The 24,312-nt window shown below is 39.1% G+C and overlaps 1 protein-coding gene across 7 annotated transcripts in view; it reads right to left on the minus strand.

Moving 5' to 3' along the window:
• Nucleotides 1-24,312, minus strand: part of plekha6 (pleckstrin homology domain containing, family A member 6) — a 119,065-nt gene that overhangs the window by 85,117 nt on the left and 9,636 nt on the right. For all 7 annotated transcript variants that reach the window (XM_041779755.1, XM_041779765.1, XM_041779746.1 and 4 more), the window contains one exon: nucleotides 1,579-1,718. The gene's annotated coding sequence lies outside the window, so the exon portion shown is untranslated. The remainder of the gene's footprint in view (nucleotides 1-1,578; nucleotides 1,719-24,312) is intronic.

Consider the following 24,312-nt stretch of genomic DNA (forward strand, 5'->3'; position numbering starts at 1 on the left):
ACCTGATGGTTTAACAGCCTTTATCTAAAGCTAGAGTCAGAAACAGCAGCACATCATCAACAACATCACATCATTTCTTGGTGTTTTATTGTTTTTGGAGGGCTGTTTCATACAGAAATATTTCCCTCATGATGACTGTCTTTAGTTCGCAACTGTTCCAAAAGTCACCAGCTGTAGCCTACTATTTAACAAAACTGGAGGGAGAAACCAGCCCCAGCTTTATCAAGATTCCAACCTCTATCTTTGAAGATGCCATAACACCTAGTGAAACTTTCCATCCTTGCCTTTGAAGATTATGCCATCAAAGCTTATAAAACATTCCACCCTGTGCATGTGAAAAAAATGTCTTCAAAGTTTCTAAAACATTCCCTTCTTGCCTTTGAACAGGATGTCATCAAAGTTTATTTAACATTTCATCTTTGTCTTTGAAGTTGATGTCATTAAAGGTAATAAATCATTCCATCCTTGCCTTTGGAGATAATGTGATTACCATTTTCAAACCATTACATCCTTACCTTTGAAGATAATGTGATCAACATTTATAAAACATTCAATCCTAGCCTTTGACAATGATGTGATCAAAGTTTATAAAACATTCCATCCTTTGTATATGATGTCATTAAAGGTGATAAATCTTTCTATTCTTGGCTTTGAAAATAATGTGATCAATGTTTTCCAAACATTCTATCCATGCCTTTGAAGATGATGTGATCAAAGTTTATAAATCCATTCCATCATTGCCTCTGTAGCTGAGGTCATCAAAGCTCATAAAACATTCCATCCTTGCCTTTGAAGATAATGTAATGTAAAAGTTTATAAATATTCTATCCTTGCCTTTTGCATGTAGGTATGTCCAGCCCCTCTGTGATTTGGAGGCTGAGACCATTTTCCAAGGTTTCCATCTATGGCCTCAGTCATCTTCAAAGATTTTAAAGGGATCACTGAGAACACATGCTGACACCAAAGAGATGCTCAAACCCTCAGCTCCTCTTCATCCTCAGAGCTATCCCTCCTGTCAAACACTTTCACCATGACCACACATCTTACATCAAAAGAAGAAGCAACCTGCTCTACTGACCCATCCACAGTACTTCAGGGCCCACCAAAGGGCCACGGTCCACATTTTGGGAACCATTGGAATACAGGAATATCCACATAATTAATGTAAAAAAATAAACAACAATGGCTCTGGCAGTGAACCTCGTGGACCCCATACTGTACCCCTTGATCTGAGTTTCTGAACATACTGGTACCTGTTTATAGGAGCAGAGTGAGTGCTCCTCTTATTGAATATGAGGGTCCATACTGAGCTGTAAAACTTGAACCTGGACTCATATCTGACCCAAAGAAAGAGGCAGAGCCTCAGGAGATCTCCTCTTTACATAAGTGAACAAACTCTGACTTGTTTACATCATAACCACGGCGCTGTGTGGCCACGCCTCTCAGACATGTCTGTATTTATCCTCACATCAACACAGAGAGCATGAGCACAAAGCGGGCTCAGACAGCGGTCTAACCCTGACCACCCCCCGACCCCCCTCCTCTGTTTGAGTACAGAGCACGTGCAGCAGAGCTTACCTCCCCTCACCATCCTCTCCCTCCTTTTCTTCTCCTTGTCTTCTTCTGTTCTTCTTCGTCTGTTTCTCCTCGTCCTCCTCAGTCTTCCTGTCTGGAGCAGACTCCTACGACGTGCCAGGACTCGGCTGAGAAGAGTCGATCTGCAGAGAGGGAGAAATGAAAGAAAGGAGAAATATGAAACCTCCTCCTCCTCCTCCTCCTGGTCTTTACCTCTCCCTCCCTCTCCTCTCCTCTCCTCTCCTTCATTCATTCAGCTCTCACCCTAACTCACCCTCCCTCCCTCTCTTTCTGTTTCATTTCTCTCCTAACATTCAAGGTTTTTTCTGTTGTTGTTGATGTTAATGAGACTAAAGCTAGAGTTTAAGATCAGAGTCTGACTCATTATCGTTATCAGAGTCTGACTGAGGCTGGTTTCACTTTAGGGATCTGGATTAGAGTCTACTTGGCCCCAAAGTCCATTTCATCTGGTAAGAGTGAACCTTGAGTGAGCCTTGGCTTCTTACTAGTTCCACCCACTCTTCAAAAAGTTGCCAACTACGGTCTACTTTTTGCCAAAAAACGGAGGGGAAAAGTGGCCAACATCCCCACCTTCACTAACATTCTTTTCTTGCCTTTAAAGATGATTTCATCAGCGCTTATACAACATTCTATTCTTGCCTTCTGCATGCAGGCCAGCCCAGCCCCTACCCGATTTTAATAATGTGGAGGCTCAAGCCAAAGACCATGTCCAAAAGTTGTCAACTATGGCCCAATTGGCAAAAAGGAGGGAAAACAGCCCCGACCTTCCACAGTTTCACCACCATTCCATCCTCAGCCTTTGATGATGTCATCCTTTGAAGGCTTAGAAATATGATGTCATCAAAGTTAATAAACATTCCGTTCTTTACACCAACTACATCCTTAGCTCTAACTGTATCTGATTGTGAATATACACCAGTGTGCTCTGTGTGAACACAGCCGTTCTCAACTGTGGCTCTGGACCCAAAAGTGGGTCGCAGGGCTGTTTCCAGTGGGTTTTAAATGTGCGCCAGCAATTACAGCTGGTAGAAAAGACTGTGATGTACAGAGACCTGACGCGGACATTCATCACTTTAATGACATCATCTTCAAAAGGCAAGGATGGAATATTTTATAACTTAAAAGGATAACATCATCTTCAAAAGGCAAGGATGGGATGTTTTATAACTTTAAAGGATGACATCATCATCAAAGGCAAGAATCTTCAAAGGCAAGGGTTGAATGTTTTTTACACTTTAAAGGATAACATCTTCAAAGGAAGGAATGTTTGATATACTTTTAGAGATAACATCTTCTTCAAAGGCAAGGATGGAATGTTTAATACACTTTAAAGGATGATGTCTTCTTCAAAGGCAAGAACTGGATGTTTTAGAAGCTTTTACGGATGGCATCTTCTTCAAAGGCAAGGATGGAATGTTTAATACACTTTAAAGGATGACATCTTCAAAGGTAGGAGCTGGATGTTTTCTAAACTTTTACTGATGATGTCATCTTTGAAGGCAAGGACAGAATGTTTGATAACTTTATAGGATGACATCATCTTCAAAGGCAGTGATGGGATGTTTAATAAACTTTAGAGGATGGCATCATCTTCAAAGGCAAGGATTGAATGTTTAATACATTTTGAAGGATAATATCTTCAAAGGCAAGGACGGAATGTTTGATAACCTTTTTTTAAGGCTAAGGTCTTCTTCAAAGGCAGGGATGAAATGTTTAATACACTTTAAAGGATGACGTCTTCTTCAAAGGCAATGGTGGGATGTTTGATAAACCTTTGGAGGATGTCTTCTTTAAAGGCAAGGATGAAATGTTTTACAACTTTTAAGAATGACATCTTCAAAGGCAAGGATGAAATGGTATGTAAACTTTTATGGATGCCCTCTTCTTCAAAGGCATGGATGGAATGTTTTATAAACTTTTGAGGAGGATGTCTTCTTTAAAGGCAAGGATGGAATGTTTTACAAACTTTTGAAGATGACGTCTTCTTTGAAGGTGAAGATGGAATGTTCAATAAACTTTTCAGAATGACATCTTCAAAGGCAAGGATGGAATATTTTATAACTTAAAAGGATAACATCATCTTCAAAAGGCAAGGATGGGATGTTTTATAACTTTAAAGGATGACATCATCATCAAAGGCAAGAATCTTCAAAGGCAAGGGTTGAATGTTTTTTACACTTTAAAGGATAACATCTTCAAAGGAAGGAATGTTTGATATACTTTTAGAGATAACATCTTCTTCAAAGGCAAGGATGGAATGTTTAATACACTTTAAAGGATGATGTCTTCTTCAAAGGCAAGAACTGGATGTTTTAGAAGCTTTTACGGATGACATCTTCTTCAAAGGCAAGGATGGAATGTTTAATACACTTTAAAGGATGACATCTTCAAAGGTAGGAGCTGGATGTTTTCTAAACTTTTACTGATGATGTCATCTTTAAAGGCAAGGACAGAATGTTTGATAACTTTATAGGATGACATCATCTTCAAAGGCAGTGATGGGATGTTTAATAAACTTTAGAGGATGGCATCATCTTCAAAGGCAAGGATTGAATGTTTAATACATTTTAAAGGATAATATCTTCAAAGGCAAGGACGGAATGTTTGATAACCTTTTTTTAAGGATAAGGTCTTCAAAGGCAGGGATGAAATGTTTAATACACTTTAAAGGATGACGTCTTCTTCAAAGGCAATGGTGGGATGTTTGATAAACCTTTGGAGGATGTCTTCTTTAAAGGCAAGGATGAAATGTTTTACAACTTTTAAGAATGACATCTTCAAAGGCAAGGATGAAATGGTATGTAAACTTTTATGGATGCTCTCTTCTTCAAAGGCATGGATGGAATGTTTTATAAACTTTTGACAATGACATCTTTTAAGGCAGACAACAGAATATTCATGAAGCTGGGGATGTTAGGGGGAAAATTTCCCACCAATTTTGTTAAATAGCAGGCGTTAGTTAAGAGACTTTCAGAACAGCAGGTAGAACTGACTTTACCTTATCCATATTCTTTTCTTTGAATTAAAAAAGCCTTTGCTTTAAAATAAAATGAAATGATTCCTCAAGAAACTGTTTCAGTTTCCATTTAATCTTGCGAAAACAAAATTTAAAAAAAAAAAAAAAGTATGTACTCCTTTCAGTATCTTTATACCTTTCAGAAACATTTGCTTTTATTTAACCCTATTTGTTCCATCTAGGGTCCAAACTGCAACAATCTATTGTATTTATATGGTTGAAAGCAGGCTAGTGGGGGAGTCATGCTTCAGCATGGTGCGAGCATATTAATGTTAATGTTAATGTTAATCCCTGCATGTATACACCTCACTAGTGTACTAGGCTTTCTGAGCATGCTCAGCAGCAGTGTAGTGCCATAAGTCTGCTCCTGGCTCACACTCAAAAACTCTGACCTAGTAAACAAACATGAAGATCTCCTGCACACATAAATGATGAATGAATGAGTTCAGCAGTGCTACAGACTCAGTGTGATGTCAAATTTAGGATGAGTGGAGGAAAGGATGCAGATTCAGACACAGGGTCCTCTAGCAGAAAAGGGGCATATCGCCACCTAGTGTAGCAGAGTCAAACATACTTCTATCAGTAAACCAGTGTTTGTTATTGAGACCAGACCAGTAACCCAGTTAAAAGCCATGGTTCAGATCTACTGGTTGCTCGTTTTGTCTGTAAACATGCTGACTGTTGTCCTCCTCTCTCAGAGTTCAGAGCAACTGGGTGGGGCAGTTCCCCTGAGGCTGTGGAGTTTTCATGGCCGCCGTCCAGATTCAAAACAGAAATAAATCTGCAGCTCTCAGAAACATCAGGACTCAAACACAGATCAGATTTTTATGTCATTACAGGATCAGGGATTAGGCCTCCTGACAGACTAGAAAGAGTCTTTATTTAGATCCAGTTCAGGTGAACCCTCCCATCCAATCACAGATGAGACCAGAAAACCAGAGCATAAAGTTTCATATGATTTGAATTAAACTCTGCACATACATGTTTGAGACCACAGAAACAAAAAAATCACTCCCTAGAAACCCGGTATGTGGTTAATTCATGATTTTATCTTTTACATTACAAACTGAACGGTAAAACACCATCAATGATTGGGCAAGACTGGGACTGGAGAAGAGTGAGGGTTATCAATCAATCAATCATAAATCAAACCATTTAAACATTTATCAAATCAATCAAACAACAGTTGAAATAATTCTTCAATCAATCAAACCAACCATTAACCCCCCAAAAATTAATCAATTCATCACAAAAATGAACCAAACAACAAATTAATTCATCAATCAACAAACAAACCAACTAACTGACAAGTCAACCAATCCATTAACCAACCAACAACAGTCAGTCACTGTTAATTTATCAACCAACCAATCAGTCAACAGACCAGCCAGTCAAGCAATCGTGCAATCTAATACTTAACCAACCAGTACACCAATTAATCAACAAACCAATCGATCAAATGACCAGCCAGCCAGCTAAGCAAGTAACCAACCAAGCAATCAACCAACCGCACAACTAGCAAACCAACAGACACAAAACCAGCCCATCAGCTAGCCAACTGACCACCCAGCTGGTTAATCAACCAACCAACCAACCAACAGAACAACCAATCAACAATCAAACCACCTAAATGACAAATCCGCCTATCCTCTAACAACTGTCAATTTAACAACCAATCATTCAACCACACACCCAGCCAACCAACAGAAAACAAACCAGCCTATCAACTAGTCAACCAACCAGCCAAAGAAACAGTGTAGTGTATCAACTGATAAACAAATGAGTCAAACAACCAATAGATCAACCAATCAGTTAATCATGCTTGAACAGCTCCATCCATCCATCTGTACAACATTAATAAGAATCAGCGCCTCACCTCCTCGCTCCGTCTGCTCTGACTGTCAGTGGTTAAAGGTGTGTTTAAGGTGTGTTTGTGTTAGTCACGGCTCAGGTGTGCAGGAGGGGGCGGAGTCAGAGGGGGAGGTTTGAAGAAAATCATGACCAGAGGGCTGAAACTCAGAGACATGTTCAGTGAGTCACATGTTCAAACACGCCGACACAAACACAGAAACACACCGTGGTTATTGTCCTCTGACACTGATGTTCTACCACGACCATCTACAGGTTAATATAGAATAATGCTGTTGAAGACATTGATCATTGCTCTTAAAGTTGACCAAAGGTCATTTGGTCATAACTGTTGATTTTCTCTACAGTGGCTCTGATTATTGAGTAAAATGTCTTTACCATCAGAGGAACACTGATGATGAGATACCTGAGAGTGCATTAGACACTTTTGCACCATGAGTGAAGTTACCAACCAAGTTAGAGAACTCCTGTCTGTGGGGCCAACCTAAACATGAGAGCAAAAATGCGCTTTCTGGATCAAATACAGCTTCCAAACTGGGACAGTGCTCCTGAAACTACGGGAGGGGGGGCCCCCTGGTGGAACCCAGAGGTTCTGCAGAGATTTTGAAAAATAATTGTGAATCCCATTTCAAAATTCTAAAATACTTGATTACATATTCTTATTTTAAGTTTTAAAAGTAACTAGGGCTGCAAGCAGCACTGAAGGGCCCTCGCGCCCCAGCGCAGGTCGGGGTGTGGTGCAATCGCCAGTGTGTGACAATAGTGGGGTGTTAGAAAACATATTAGGATTGTTCCAGAACAACTTTGACGAAGATCAGACCAACCATGCAGGAATGAGGACACAATATGTAAAAAAGGGGGGCGCTATAACAAAATGAGATATTTTGAGCATGGTTGTATTCAGGGTGGAGGTCTTAACATGCCTGCGAAGTTTCATTAAGATTGACATCAGCACTGCTGAGTTATGAAGAAACTTTGGCAGCTAATAACTGCGACACTCTTTGGTGAAAACTCCTGTGGACCACAAGCTGAGATGTCACACTTGTGTAGTCTGAGGCAAAACCATTTTTGAGTGAATAAAATAAGTCCCCTTGGACTAGTTTGATCAGATGCGAGGACTGTAAATTGACCGAAAAACGGCCAAAATTGGACACTTTTCCTTTATGATCTCACTTCCTGTGCATTTTAGAGGATGGTCCAAAGAGGATTTTTTTTTTGTCTAGTCATGATACATAAGTGTACCAATTTTCATGCATGTTGCACAAGCTTGTGGGCAGGGCTTCTGAATACCAGGTTTTGGGGCCCCTGAGGGGCCAATTTTTTGAATGAGATGAATACAACCACCAGCATACAAAATTTTTCACCAGGATCTAAAAGGCCGCAGCTAGGCCAAATAGAGGTTAGTCCACTGAAAATGACCCACAACAGAGTCTGAATAAAGACGGACTCAGACATTTACTGTATGGTTGTTTGGCCCGCCCCCAGGGTTTGACTGACCGCTTCACACCAATACAGATGCAAATGGATTCAATCACTTATGAGTGAACACATCCTTAGATAATCAATTATTTAATGTTGTTTTAGTCATCAATAATACCCAAAAAGTACCCAAGTTTCTGCTCTCTGCAGGCTTTCATAAAACTGCAGAAAATTATGATGGAAGCACGCTGATTATAGAGCATGCATGCAGGAGCTATTCTGAGACAGAGGGAGAGAGAGCAGATCACTGTAGGGGTTTAGAGACATGGGAACAACATTTAAGGATTTGAACTTGTGGGATGTTTGCTCCTAAACTGGTCTTTTTGGATTAAAGACCTAATGGGAGACTCATTCTCAGACCAAAACAAACATTCCCTCCCCTCCCCTCCCACACCGCTCTGGTTCTGTTTTAGTATTTCTGTCCATGTCTAAGACTGCTTTCATATCAGGGACCCAGGTCTGATCTGAGTGAACACTGGTACCGTACCCAGGTGAAGCGGTGGTCTGATGATTCAGTTACAATGATACACAGCAGATGTGAACACAACTATGCTCGAGTTTAGTGTGCTCATCAGTGGGTAGAGCTGTCTCTCCTGTCTCTACAAAAACCAGCATGGGTCCATCTCTTCCTCTGCTGTAGACAGATGTAGCATCTCAGAATAAAAATCCTCCACAGTAACAGGATTGATGACAAATGTTGGCCTGAGTGGTCGTCTCTTCTTCTTTCTTCTTCTTGGTGGATTTACAAACCAACAACAATACTTCATCTTTTATCAGCAGATATGCCCACAGTCATTCCTTTAGGTTGACTGTCTTTTGGCAAGCATGACCTATACAACAGAAATGGAGGGAAAAGCCCCCAACACTGACGGCTTCACCAACATTCCATCCTCTGTCACCATTTAAAGCCTGTAAAGGCTTTAAATGGGACTTAAAAGGCTTTAGAAATATGATGTAATCATCAGAAAAGTAGAGGGTGGAACATCCATGTGCTTTGATCACTTCATCTTTAAAGGTGATGATGTCATCAAAGCTAGTAAACCTTCCATCCTTGCAGTTAGAGATGTCATCAAAGCTTATAAACATTTAAATATGAAGTGATCAAAGCCTATAAACATTCCATCCTCACCTTTAAAAATATGTCATCAAAGCTTTTAAACATTCCATCCGTGCCTTAAAATATGAAGTGATCAAAGCATATAGATATTCCATCCTCACATTTAGAAATATGTCATTAGAGCTTTTAAACATTCCATCCTAACCTTAAAATATGAAGTGATCAAAGCATATAAACATTCCATCCTCACCTTTAAAAATGTCATCAAAGCTTTTAAACATTCCATCCTTACCTTTAAAAATGTCATCAAAACTTTAAAACATTCCATCCTTGCCTTCAAATACAAAGTGATCAAAGCATAAAAACATTCCATCCTCGCCTTTAAAAATATCTCATCAAAGCTTTTAAACTTTCAATCCTTACCTTCAAAAATGCTATCAAAACCTTTAAACATTCTATCCTTGCCTTAAAATATGAAGTGATCAAAGCATATAAACATTCCATCCTCGCCTTTAAAAATATGTCAAAGCTTTTACACTTTCCATCCTCGCCTTTAAAAATATGTCATCAGAACTTTTAAACATTCCACCCTTGCCTTAAAATATGAAGTGATCAAAGCATATAAACATTCCATTCTCGCCTTTAAAATATGTCATCAAAGCTTTTAAACTGTCCTTCCTTGCCTTTAAAAGTATGTCATCAGAACTTTTAAACATTCCATCCTTGCTTTAAAAGATGAAGTGATCAAAGCACATAAACATTCCAATCTGCGTTTAAAAATGTCATCAGAGCTTTGAAACATTCCATCCTTGCCTTAAAATATGAAGTGATAAAAGCATATAAACATTCTATCCTCGCCTTTAAAAATGTCGTCGAAGCTTTTAAACTTTCCATCCTTACCTTTTAAAATGTCATTAAAACTTTAAAACATTCCATCCTTGCCTTAAAATATGAATTGTTTAAAGCATATAAACATTCCATCCTTGCCTTTAAAAATAAGTCATCAAAGCTTTTGAACATTCCAGCCTTACCTTTAAAAATGTCATCAAAACCTTTAAACTTTCCATCATGGCCTTTTAAAATGTCATCAGAACTTTTAAATATTCCAACCTTGCCTTCAAATTTGAGGTGATCAAAGCACATAAACATTCCAGTCTGCCTTTAAAAATGTCATCAGAGCTTTAACATTCCACCCTTGCCTTAAAATATATCATCAAAGCCAAATAACATTCCATCCTTGCCTTAAAATATGTAATTATAGCTTGTAATCATTCCATCCTTTCCATTAAAGACATCGACAAAGCGTATAAACATTCCATCCCTACTTTTGCTTTAAAACTTGTCCACAAAGCTTAAATCATTTTGTTCCAGCCTTTAAAGATGATGTAACCAAACCTTATAACATTTCATCCTTGCCTTAAAATATGATTTCATCAAAGCTTCTAAAAAATTCCATCCTTGCCATCAAAGATATTAACAATGCTTACAAACATTCTGTCATTCTCTTTTCAAGATGTCAATGAAGTGTATAAACATTCCATCCCTTTTGGACAGGCTGTTGAAGAGAGCAGGACATCTCAAACAGGAAGCTGCTAGACACCTGCTACAACTTCTTACCATGGCATCAGATCTCAATGGGAAAACTGAAAAACCACAAACATCTGTAACTGATGGAGCAAATATGATGATGCTTAAGCACAGAATGAAACAAATCACCCAATGTTGGAAACTTTGTAGACATTGATCCAATTAAATACAAATTATTAAAGCTCCACATGGATCTGGTCCATGTCTATATTCTGGTCCACATGTAATTCAGCACAGATCGCTGTCCCTGCCTTGGTTAAAGGGCCCTATAATCAGGACCGACTAGGCCTTTAGCAGTTTTCATCTCCAGCTGTCAAGTTGATTCCTGTCCTGGTGCGAGAGTTTTTGAGTTTTTGTAAGGAGAAAGCGCTGCAGTAAATCTGAGCTAGAATAAAATCCCATTTCAAAGCTGCAGGTCTGCAGAGAGACGAGGACAGGATCAGAGAGATGGGGTCCTGGACAGGATTAATCTGAGTCCTTAAGGGGAGATTTGGGTGAACAATGAGAAAACCCCTCTGTGGTCTGGATGGATGTAGCTAAGAGGTGTAGGAGCATGCGTGACCACAGGGCAGCAGATTAGAGTTCGATTAGATCCAATTAGAGAGCAGCTTTAATCCCTGACTGACAGAGAGATGCTGAGAGCTAATGGCTAACACGATACAGGTAACGAACAACACTGGAACCCTACCTTTATAGGTGAAAACATCATATCTAAGGGTACACCCTCACCCATCAGCCGGCACCATGGCAGGGCTGGCTTTCACTCCCACGATCCAGTCTGATTGGTCACAGTGGGCTCTGTACTGTTCACTCCTCTCAGCATAGAGGAGGCGGGCTTTGGCTCGGGACCATGATTCAGCTGTTTGTGCACACGCTCAGAATGAGTGCACAGCTAAGATGTGAAAATAAAATCAATATGCTGGTTCCTATCAAAAATTATTTAAGATATTAAGGGCACTGAATTTGAACAAGAATAACAATTGACGTACATAAACTAAAGATATCAATCTATATCAGCTGTAAATATCAGTCTATATCAGCTGTTCATATCAGTCTATATCAGGGATGAATGTCAGTCTATATCAGCCATAAATATCAGTCTATATCAGCTGTAAATATCAGTCTATATCAGCCATGAATATCAGTCTATATCAGCTGTAAATATCAGTCTATATCAGCCATAAATATCAGTCTATATCAGCTGTAAATATCAGTCTATATCAGCCATAAATATCAGTCTATATCAGCTGTAAATATCAGTCTATATCAGCTGTAAATATCAGTCCATATCAGCCATAAATATCAGTCTATATCAGCTGTAAATATCAGTCTATATCAGCCATGAATATCAGTCTATATCAGCTGTAAATATCAGTCTATATCAGCCATAAATATCAGTCTATATCAGCTGTAAATATCAGTCTATATCAGCTGTAAATATCAGTCTATATCAGCTGTAAATATCAGTCTATATCAGCTGTAAATATCAGTCTCTATCAGGGATGAATGTCAGTCTATATCAGGTGTAAATATCAGTCTCTATCAGGGATGAATGTCAGTCTATATCAGGTGTAAATATCAGTCTATATCAGCTGTACATATCAGTCTATATCAACAGTAAATGTCAGTCTATATCGGGTGATTATCAGTATATATGAGCTGGAAATATCAGTCTATATCACCAGTAAATGTCAGTCTATATCAACTGTAAATATCAGTCTATATCAACAGTAAATGTCGGTCTTCGTCAGCTGTGAATATCAGTCTATATCAGCTGTAAATATCAGTCTATATCAGCTGTAAATATTAGTCTATGTCAGCTGTAAATATCAGTCTATATCAGCTGTAAATATCAGTCTATATCCGCTGTAAGTATCAATCTATATCAGCAGTAAATATCAGTCTATATCAGCTGTAAATATCAGTCTATATCAGCTGTAAATATCAGTCTATATCAGCTGTAAATATCAGTCTATATATCAGCTGTAAATATCAGTCTATATCAGCAGTAAATATCAGTCTATATCAGCTGTAAATATCAGTCTATATCAGCTGTAAGTATCAGTCTATATCAGCTGTAAATATCAGTCTATATCAGCTGTAAATATCAGTCTATATCAGCTGTAAGTATCAGTCTATATCAGCTGTAAATATCAGTCTATATCAGCTGTAAATATCAGTCTATATCAGCAGTAAATATCAGTCTGTATCAGCTGTAAATATCAGTCTATATCAGCAGTAAAAATCAGTCTGTATCAGCTGTAAATATTAGTCTATATCAGCTGTAAATATCAGTCTATATCAGCTGTAAATATCAGTCTATATCCGCTGTAAGTATCAATCTATATCAGCAGTAAATATCAGTCTATATCAGCTGTAAATATCAGTCTATATCAGCTGTAAATATCAGTCTATATCAGCTGTAAATATCAGTCTATATCAGCAGTAAATATCAGTCTATATCAGCTGTAAATATCAGTCTATATCAGCTGTAAATATCAGTCTATATCAGCTGTAAATATCAGTCTATATCAGCTGTAAATATCAGTCTATATCAGCTGTAAATATCAGTCCATATCAGCTGTAAATATCAGTCTATATCAGCTGTAAATATCAGTCTATATCAGCTGTAAATATCAGTCTATATCAGCTGTAAATATCAGTCCATATCAGCTGTAAATATCAGTCGTAGCGGGGACAGTTAGGTCTGGTATCATGCGAGTAGTGAGGTCTGGTATCTTGGGGGGACGGTTACATCTGGTATCAATGGGGGGACAATGAGGTGTGGTATCATAAGGGGGACAGTGAGGTCTGGTATCAGAGTCCCTGCATGACCCAGCATTAGTGTTAATGAGATGTAAAAAGGCCTCTGTGTCTGCTGAGCTGCAGTGGAGCTGAAAGCTGCTGCAGAGGATTACTCTCCAACATCTGGGGGGGTCAGAGTTATGTAACAGGGCGGGGGGAGTGTGACGAGGGAAGGAGGGGGAGGGGGTGGACTGTTGACATAATGACTCTGCAGATTTATGAGCAGCACATAATCAGATCACACGCATGCCTCTTTCTATGTTTGAATGTTTATTCTGTGTATTTTTGTTGTTTTAGTTTCATGCTCATGTTACTTTGGTATTACTGAGATGATTCTGCAGAGGCTGTGCTCTATCTCCATCCAAAGATGCCGTATTAGTAAAGTAATCATCATAATGACGGAGATCAGGGAGTATTTGTGCAGACAGACGTTTGTTTCCGGCAGATGAACCCAAACAGTGAGCAGACAAACAGCTCCAATCTGAATCCAGCAGAGATTTAACCCTCGACTCTCCAGCAGCATTAGAGACAATGGCTCTGTTATATCTGAGAGAAAAATCCCTCAAAAATGAACAGCAGGAAATGTTATCACCAGAAATTAATAACTGTAAGTTAAACCGTCTATTACTGTCCTCTCCTATGGACACAGCTGATAGAGACGATCAGCTTTCTATCATCTGTAAAGAATGCACTTCCACATAAAGACAGCAGTCACATTCATCAGTGGAACAGAGTAAATCAATGACTGGGGTTAATGAGCCTTCAGCCTCATCCTGCAGATATCACAGAGAGGAATTCTGGGTAATGTAGTCTCTACTGTTGGAGTCTGCGTTCATACAGAGGATGATAACCAGCTCTGACTTCATCACTCTACATCCACAAACACTAATGCAGCAGCAGAGGTTTTAAGGGTGGGGGTGGTCTGGATTTAAATAATTTACATGTCTTTATGACTGCAGAGCTTCCTGTCAGAGCTTATTAAAAAAACATTTCCCGTTACTGCTCCACGCTGACGACGACCACAGCAGTGTTGCTGCTGAGGAAAAACACCAACCATCACTGAATGTTAATGTTTCTGAGACTGCAGGAGAAACGCTGCTAAATACTCAACCAGCAACTCACTGAAACAGCAGCGACCAGCTCAGAAACACAGGGGAAACAGAGTTATTAAGCTCATATATATAGGAAATAAACCCCAGAAATGTAGAGTCAACAAGCTCATACAGTCACGGACGACAGTATTGGCACCCATGGAATTTTTCCAGAAAATAAATCATTTCTCACAGAAATTGTTGCAATCAACAAATGTTTTTGGTATACACATGTTTATTTCTTCTGTGTGCATTGGAACAACACAAAAAATCTGAGGAAAAAAGACAAAATTGACATAATTTTACACAAAACTCAAAAAATGGGCTGGACAAAATTGTTGGCACCCTCAACTTAACATTTGGTTGCACACCCTTGGAAAAAAATAACTGAAACCAATCGCTTCCTATAACAATCGACAAGCTTCTTACACCTCTCAACTGGAATTTTGGACCACTCTTCTTTTGCAAACTGCTCCAGGTCTCTCAGATTTGAAGGGTGCTTCTTGCAACAGCAGTTTTGAGATCTCTTCATAGGTGTTAAATGGGATTTAGATCTGGACTCATTGCTGGCCACTTCCGAACTCTCCAGCTTTGTCTCCAACCATTTCTTGGTGCTTTTTGAGGTATGTTTGGGGTCATTGTCCTGCTGGAACACCCATGACCTCTGACCCAGACCCAGCTCTCTGACACTAGGCCCTACATTGCAGCCCAAAATCTTTTGATAGTCTCCAGGTTTCATGATTCCTTGCACACAGTCAAGGCACCCAGTGCCAGAGGCAGCAAAATAACCCCAAAACATCCTTGAAGCTCCACCATGTTTGACTGTAGGTACTGTGTTCTTTTCTTTGTAGGCCTCATTCTGTTTTCTGAAAACAGCAGAATGACTTGCTTTTCCAAAAAGCTCTACCTTAGTCTCATCTGTCCACTAAATGTTCTCCCAGAAGAATTGAGGCTTACTCAGGTACATTTTTGCAAACTCCAGTCTGGCTTTTTTATGTCTCTTTGTCAGCAGTGGGGTTCTCCTCGGTCTCCTGCCATAGTGCTTCATCTCATTCAGATGACCACGTATGGTCCCAGCTGACACTTTTGCACCCTGAGTCTGCAGGACAGCCTGAATTTGTGTGGAAGTTGAATGAAGATGTTTATCCACCATTCCAACTATCCTGCGTTGCATTCTTTTGCCAGTTTCTCTTCCATCCACATCCAGGGAGATTAGCCACAGCTCCATGGTTATAAACTTCTTCATTATATTACGTACAGTGGACAAAGGAATATTGAGATCTCTGGAAATGGCATTGAAACTTTGAGATTGTTCAAATTTTTCCACAATTTTGCTTCTTAAGTCCTCAGACAATTCTCAGCCCTTCTTTCTCTCCTCCATGCTTGGTGTGACACACACAGACACACAACACAAAGGCTGAGTCAACTTTTAGACATTCTAACTGGCTTCAGGATGTGATTTCTAGATTGCCAGCACCTGTTACTGCCACAGGTGAGTTTAAATGAGCATCACATGCTGGAAATAAAATGATTCACCCACAGTTTTAAAAGGGTGCCAATAATTTTGTCCGGCCCATTTTTTGAGTTTTGTGTAAAATTATGTCAATTTTGTCTTTTTTCCTCAGATTTTTTGTGTTGTTCCAATGAACATGAAGGAAATAATCACATGTATACCAAAAACATTTGTAATTGCAACAATTTCTGTGAGAATCTGTGTATTTTCTGGAAAAATTCCAGGGGTGCCGATAATTTCATCCATGACTATATATATAGGAAATAAAACTCAGAAATGTAGTCAACAAGCTCATACACTGGAAATAAAACTCAGAAATGTAGAGGCAATAAGCTCATATATACAAGAAATAAAACTCAAAAATGTAGCGTCAACAAGCTCATACATAGAAAATAAAACTCAAAAATGTAGTCAACAAGCTCATATACATATATAGGAAATAAAACTAAAAAATGCAGCATCAACAAGCTCATATATAGGAAATAAAACTCAAAAATATATGGTCAACTAGCTCACAGATAAAGGAAATGAAACTCATATTCAAAGACCCAAAAATATGGCAAAAAAAAAAAGAGTACCTGGATGCAGCCGAGGACCTCCCGCCTCACAAGTATAGACTCAATCACTCAGATATAGGGCAAGAATACTCACAAATATGTTTTCAAAACACTCATAGATATAAAGTCAGAAAACTCAGTGATGTTGGGTCAAAACTTCTGTCAAATTACCATCAAAATTCTCAATTTTCTCTCTTTTGAAGATGATGTCATCCATGAATGTCTGTAAACATTCCTTCCTTTTCTTCTAGTTTTATATTACTTTTAAATCTCTAAAACCATTCCGTCTTCTTGGGTACAGCGTATGGGCATTCTGATCAAATAAACAAATCTTGTCATATAAACCAGGAAGTCCATTCCTAAAGCTCTTTAACACCAGCTTTAAGGTGAATTCAACAAAAGAATGAGGATGATATTAAAGAGAGTTTGGGTCAAAGTCAGACTGTGCTGGTCTACATGATGGTCTTAATCCACAGAGACATTTGTGGAGTTGGAGCACGCTCAGTCAGTCCTACTAACCCAGAATAAGGCTCCCTCTCCTCTGCTCTATTATGGATGTGTTTACATGTATGATGATGTGATGAAGCTTTAAATATATCAGAGACTCTGAGGCTCTTAGAGATGGAGCCGTTATCACATCAGTGTCCTCCGTTGTCAAACTACAGGACTCAGTCTGTTTTATTCTAAGATGACTGTAAATGGAGTTGATTCTCTCAGGGATGACCTGAATGTGTCAGTAGAGTAAGGGATCTTTTTTTTTTTCTTCTATCAAGGTTAAAATGACGATAAAATAATGACTTAACATTAATGTAGTAACATCAGTGCCTTAACATCAGTGCCTTAACACCAGTACTTAACACCAGTACTTAACACCAGTACTTAACATCAGTGCCTTAACATCAGTACTTAACACCAGTACTTAACATCAGTGCCTTAACACCAGTACTTAACACCAGTACTTAACATCAGTGCCTTAACACCAGTACTTAACATCAGTACTTAACACCAGTACTTAACACCAGTACTTAACATCAGTACTTAACATCAGTGCCTTAACATCAGTACTTAACATCAGTACTTAACACCAGTACTTAACATCAGTGCCTTAACATCAGTACTTAACATCAGTACTTAACACCAGTACTTAACATCAGTACTTAACATCAGTACTTAACATCAGTACTTAACATCAGTACTTAACATCAGTACTTAACACCAGTACTTAACACCAGTACTTAACATCAGTACTTAACACCAGTACTTAACATCAGTACTTAACACCAGTACTTAACATCAGTACTTAACACCAGTACTTAACACCAGTACTTAACACCAGTACTTAACATCAGTGCCTTAACATCATTACTTCACATCAGTGCCTTAACATCTATATCTAATATCAGTGCCTTAACATCAGTCCTTAACATCACTACCTTTTCTGATCCACAATCCATGATCTGATCTGAATCATGAGATTAGAAATCTGTTGCATTGTCTCTGTGTTCCTGTACAGCACCACTTCTAGACTTCCTGTCTTGTTATTGTGTATTAAAAACACACACAGCTTCTGGTTTCTAATCTTTCAAACAAACCGCTCCACAGTCTCTTTGTGTCTTTGTCCTCATGAAGCTGCTGACCGTATGTCAGACAGACGCTCAGCCAACTCCACCATCTGCATCCTTAACCCCCACCCACAATGCCACCACCCACCCTGAAACAGCACAACAAACAAATGCTCCTCCACCCACCACTTCCACCAGAGAGGAGAGAGAGCGGATAGAAAACCAGCAGGATGGACAAAGACCTGGATCAGTTCTTTGTCTGGTGTTAAATAGTTGTAAGGATGGAGATAAACTCGCTGTTCACTACTCAGACTTATTACCTCTGTTAGGACTAGAGAGTCCTGATAGACAGTTACAACACGCCGGATCATGGTCATACCAGCTACACCACTAATTATACAGAGCTGGTATCCTAAGTTATATTAAAGAATCTCAGCATCTTCCTATCATCATTAGAACACAAATATAACAACAACCCTCGCTCCTCACTACTTCCACCCAGCTTTACAAAAGTTGCCAAATACGACCAACTATTTAGTAAAAATGGAGGAAAAAGGCTCCAACATCCCCTGCTTCACCAACATTCCATCAATGCTTTTGATTGTGTCATCAAAGTTAAATCATTCAAACCTTGCCTTTAATGATGGTGTCATCAAACCCTATGAAACATCCCATTCTTGCCTTTGAAGGAAATGTCAAAGGAGCCTTTATACATTCAATCGCTGCCTTTAAAAGTGTTGCATCCTAGCCAATAAACATTCAATCCTAGCCACTGAAGATGCCATCAAAGCTTATGAAACATCCCATTCTTGCTTTTGAAGAAAATGTCAAAAAGCCTTTAAACATTCAATCCTTACCTTTAAAACTGTTGCATCCTAGCCTATAAACATTCCATCCATGCCTTTGAAGAAGTCTTTAAATCCTTAGAAAAATTCCATTCTTGCCTTTGAAGACGATGTAATCAAAGCCAATTAAAAAGCCCATAAATGATTCTATCTTTGCTTTAAAAGATGATGAAATCAAAGCCTATATAACATTCAGTCCTTGCTTTTAAGAGTGATGTAATCCCAGCCTATGAATGATTCCATCCCTGCCTTTAAAGATGCCATCAAATTCTATAAAGCATTCAATCCTTGCCTTTTAAGATGATGCAGTCAAAGCATATCAACATTCCATCCCTGCCTTTGAAGATGCCATCACATTCTAAAGAGGATTCCATCCTTGCGTTTAAAGGGGGGTTCCTCCAGCTGACAGTCTCACAGTGATAATACCAAAGCTGCCATTACCAAAACTGTATATTTATTAATACCACAGACTTGAATCAGTTGTATTTCTGCTCATTTAAAGATCAATAGTAACTAAAAGTGTCAGCACAGTAGAGTTAGTGCCCATCTTTAGTCGTATTCTAATCAGAAATAGAGAGCGTTGTCTCAGTTGCACAGAATCATTGCCAACGTTCGGACCATGGACTCTGCCAGCAGCATGTGTTGGGGGTTAAGTCCTGCAGTGAGTCTGAGACTGTTTGGCAGCAGATTTACCCTCATACGGCTTTAAGATCTGGTCTTTGGGGACACCCACACCCGCTGCAAAAACCCTCAGGACGTCCCTAACGAGGAGATCTAAAACTACTGAAAAAGGACAGTTCAATGAAGAGCTCAGACATTAACAGAGTTTATATTTTATATTTCCACAGTAATGAAAACAGGATAAACAGGATTAATAGAGGACTGATGCACGCTGTCACTGGCTCAGTCTCCTCCGTGTTGACAAAGCATCAGGAGTGTTTAGACTTTTAATGCATGATGCTGATGTTAAATCAGTAAATAATCTGATCTATAATCAATAATATCAATCAGAATGATTCTGGTTTCAGCTCTAATGTACTAACACAGAACAGACTCTCTGATGTCCCCTCCTCCACGCAGTCTTTTGTTCCCTCTCTCTCTCTCTCTCTCTCTCTCTCTATCTCTCTCCAGAGGGGCTGCCTTATTACTGTGGCTGTTGCCATGGTTACAGAGGGTGTGTGGTACTTAACCTTTCAATCCTGGTCACATGACCGCCGTTAGAAACAGAGCGTACCTCAGCAGAGCCACGCTCACAGACAGACGGCTGAATATTTACAGGAAATATCAAGACAGCATGCTGCCGGGATCTCACTGGTTTTTCTTTCATTAAAATAGGGACGGTGCATGTGATTGGATGAATTCGCGGCATAAACAAAGAGCGGTTAGGAAGGGGATGGTAGCGCTTCATCACCAGGGAAAAGAATCAGAGTTACTGTGCACCAGTTAAAGGATAAAAACAACAACCTTCCTGCTTGCATGAATGCTTTACCACAAGTATTCCTTGTTTTAACCCTGAACTGTTATTGGCTGATGTGAGGAGGAGGAGGGTTAAAGTAAAGTGTTGGTTAGTTTGTGATAATACACACATTAATCTTTAGACCAGTGTTACTCAATCCAACTAAACCAAAGAGCCAAATTGTTGAAAAATACCTTTGCAAGAGCCACAATCTAAGTGATGAAAAGTGGCAAAACAGCTTGAAATAGCAATAAAAATGGTGGTATTTAAGTGGTATTCAATAGCAAAAGGTAGCTGAAAGGTGGTGAAAATGCGGAGGAAAACTGTGAAAAAGGGCAATAATGGGATAAAAGTGAAGAAAAATGGGTAAAAAGTTGCAAAGAAAGTGGCAAGGAGGTACGAAAAAAGGGGTATTTAATGGCGAAATGCGGCTTAAATGGACAAATAGTGGCAAAAAAATTGTGGAAAGGGGCAAAAATTGGATAAAAGTGGCAAAAAAAGTGGCTGACATGCGCAAAACTAGGGGAAAAATGGTATTTAATGACAAAACATAGATTAAATGGGTGAAAATGGGGAAAAAAAATGGATAAAAGTGGTATAAAAATGGGTAAAAAGTGTCAACAATGTGCAAAAATGTAGGAAAAAATTGTATGTAATGAGAAAAGGTAGCTTAAATGGTCAAAAATGGGATAAAAGTGGCAAAAATTGGAAGAGGTGGCAAAAAAATAGGTAAAATGTTGCAGAAGAAGTGGCAACAATTGGCAAAAAATATGAGAAAGTGGTATTTGATGGCAAAAGGAAGCTGAGAGGTGATGAAAATGAAGAGAAAAATGGTGAAAATGGGCAAAAGTGGGAAAAAAGTGAAGAAAAATGGGTAAAAAGTTGCAAAGAAAGTGGCAAATATGGGTAAAAAAAATAGGAAAAAAGTGGTATTTAATTGCAAAAGGCGGAATGAAAAGTGGCTAAAATGTTGAAACAGGGCAAAAAAGTTTCCCTTTTTTTAAGGGAAATAATATTTAAAATCAAGACATAAAAGAGCCACATATGGCTCCAGAGCCACACGTTGAGTATCACCGCTTTGGACTTTAAATCAACTTTATCCCAGTATCCACACCATCATTAGCACACTGGTTCACTGTTACACGTCTAGTGAGCCATACTTTACTTCCCACTTTGAATTGTGGACCACAGGGCCAGTTTTAAAGACCCTGCAGAGTGAAATCCAACATTTGTGTCTGAACACTCTAGAAATGTTGGAATCTGGTTTCTGTAAACACGTGAAAACACTGAGATCTACATGTGACTGAGTTCTGGAGACTGTTAGAAAGTTTTTCACCTCTTTCCTGGCTGGGTTGAATGTGGGCGGGGCCAATATATGGGCTCATGATGTCATCAGCTCACAGAAGGAAATGACTCTGCCCCTCTAACACGACACAATTTAAAAACACAGAGCAGTTCATCTCAGTCCAGTCTGTTGTTAGCTGATGTCACTGCCTTTATTGAAAGTTAACAGCCAGTTAAATGCTGTTTTTTTTGTTCATTGTGAGGTAAATTTACCAAATCTATCAGCCACAGTGTCAGAACAGCATCAGAACAGAGATTTGAGACAGAAAACAGACTTTGGGCGCATTCACGCCAGAGCTGTTTGGTTCGCTTTAAACAAACTCTGGTCAGTTTTCCTGGATAGTCCGGTTCATTTTGAGTGGTGTGAAAACTCACACGAACTCTGGTGCGGGCCAAAAAAGCAGACTTTGGTCCGCTTGAAAACAGGGGGTCTTGGTCCGCTTCCGAACGAACCCTGGTACGGTTCGTTTGTGGTGTGAAAGCAAAGTGGACCAACTTGTGAAACAAAGACAGGAAGTGGCATAAAGCGTAATGATAAAAGGATTTATATGTGATTTAATACACTCAGAGACATGTCGGTACCTTGCTTGGCGTCTGTGTAGCCATGGCAACGCGTCGTAGTCCATGCTTATTTTTTCGTTTCGTGTAAAGAACGACATGTTGGACAGCTCACCGTCTCACTGGCTGCTCATAATGCCCCAATGGAAGAGCAGAAACCCAAAGACAGCATAAATTCTGTTTTTTTCAACGTTTATGTGGAATAAAAGACCAGTGGAAGGAGCTGGGTTTCCCCGTTTCGTCTTCTTCTACGCCAGCTTTTATTCTTAGTCGCCACTTGTTTGTGACGACAGCGCCCCGAGTGGGCAGATGTTGCAGGTGTTCAAAAGGTTTGGTCAGTTTGACAAAGAGCAGTTTGAATGCAAACCAAACCAAAGGAAAGGGCAACACTGTTGCAATTTCCGTTCCAAAATGGTCCGAGTCCCCAGACTGTCAGGTGTGAAAATGATCCTTGTCTCTTCTCTGGCACAGAGAAAGGTGGGGTCAAAGTTAGGTTAAGGGGCGGGGCTAATAGTGTGAGAGCTTTCCTCCAATCAGATTGTAAAATTTTTTTAAATCTGAGAGGATCGTATTTCAGCTCATTCAACAGACACGCCCACACCATCCTGGAGCAGATTTGACTGCCTCATTTTTCATGATTTTGAAGTTTCATTTATAAACTTAGAGATGTTTTATTTGACTAAAATTTGACCTGTTTGTTCATAACACAGTGAGCTGTCATTCAGTAAACTTAAATACAGATTTACTTTCACTCTACAGGGTCTTTAATATTAACAGATAACATTTTCCTTGTTATCACAGTGAGATTTTTAGTTTGAACAAATTTCACGTCCCTGTAGGATGCACAGATTAAACAGAGACACAGCGGCGTCTGTTTCATTCAGATCCATCTTTACGCTCTCACCACTGGTCCTCTATTTACTCAGATAACATTTGTAATACAATTTTCAGATGTCTTTTATGTCATTGAAGGCAAAATTATAACATCCAAATCACTGTTCTGCTCGACAAACTCTCTTTCACAAAAATGCATTTTTCTCAGCTTTCTAGAAAAAAAGTGGTCTTTTGGGTGGAACCATCCTCTATTCAACTTCAGATAAATCAAGAATGGAACGAGGTGCAAACAAACGGTTTTTCCATGGTGAAATAGAGAGTTTCTTCTTTTATTTGAGCTATTCTGTGCTTCAGAGTCATAGTACAAAATATTCTGTGGGTCTTGAAAGATGACTCAAAATGGCCGAAAACACTGGCACAAGCCACTTTCCATTTTATAAAAGGGCTGGCACTCACTGAGTTAAGAGACAGAAAAACATCCATGCATATATGTAACTCAATATTTTTCTAATTTAAGAGACTCAGCTCTTTTCATCGGCTTCAGCCTGTGAATAAAAAGCTGTGATTTAATCATCTCTACTGAGTTGAACCAGGAAAATGCCATCGAGTCTCCCTATGAGGTAAAAATAAAATGGCACCTTCTGGTGAAAAATACTAAAAAATTAAATAAGTAAATAAAAATTTGGAGACTTGCATCCACACTTGAAGCCAACAACAACAGAGACATAATTCTGTAGTGTAACGACGATAGATTTAATAAAAATCATTTCAAAATGGAAGTTAATGGGGACATTTTATGTCCTGAACATGAGCAATGTCACTTTTCTATTTTAAAGGATGAGGTTCAGTGTGACCAAGTTTAGAGAAAAAATGCATTCCACCAAAGTCCATGCTGTAAGTAGTGCAACCAGGAATGGTCGAAAATGTCCCTAGTGAGGTTTAAGGTCACGGAGCCTCTGTGTTTATAAAAGGAGAGAGAGAGAGAGTGGTTGATGAAACTTTATTTATAGAACTGTCATCATAATAAGTTGGCTTTAATCGAGTCTGCAGGAACAAGCCTACTAAATCTGTCTCTGGGGCTGCATCCTCATCCTTTCACCCCCCCGTAAACTCAGATCCTGATGATGATGATGATGATGAGAG

Source organism: Cheilinus undulatus, linkage group 3 (genome assembly GCF_018320785.1).
Source record: "Cheilinus undulatus linkage group 3, ASM1832078v1, whole genome shotgun sequence".
Classification (NCBI taxonomy): Eukaryota; Metazoa; Chordata; class Actinopteri; order Labriformes; family Labridae; genus Cheilinus; species Cheilinus undulatus.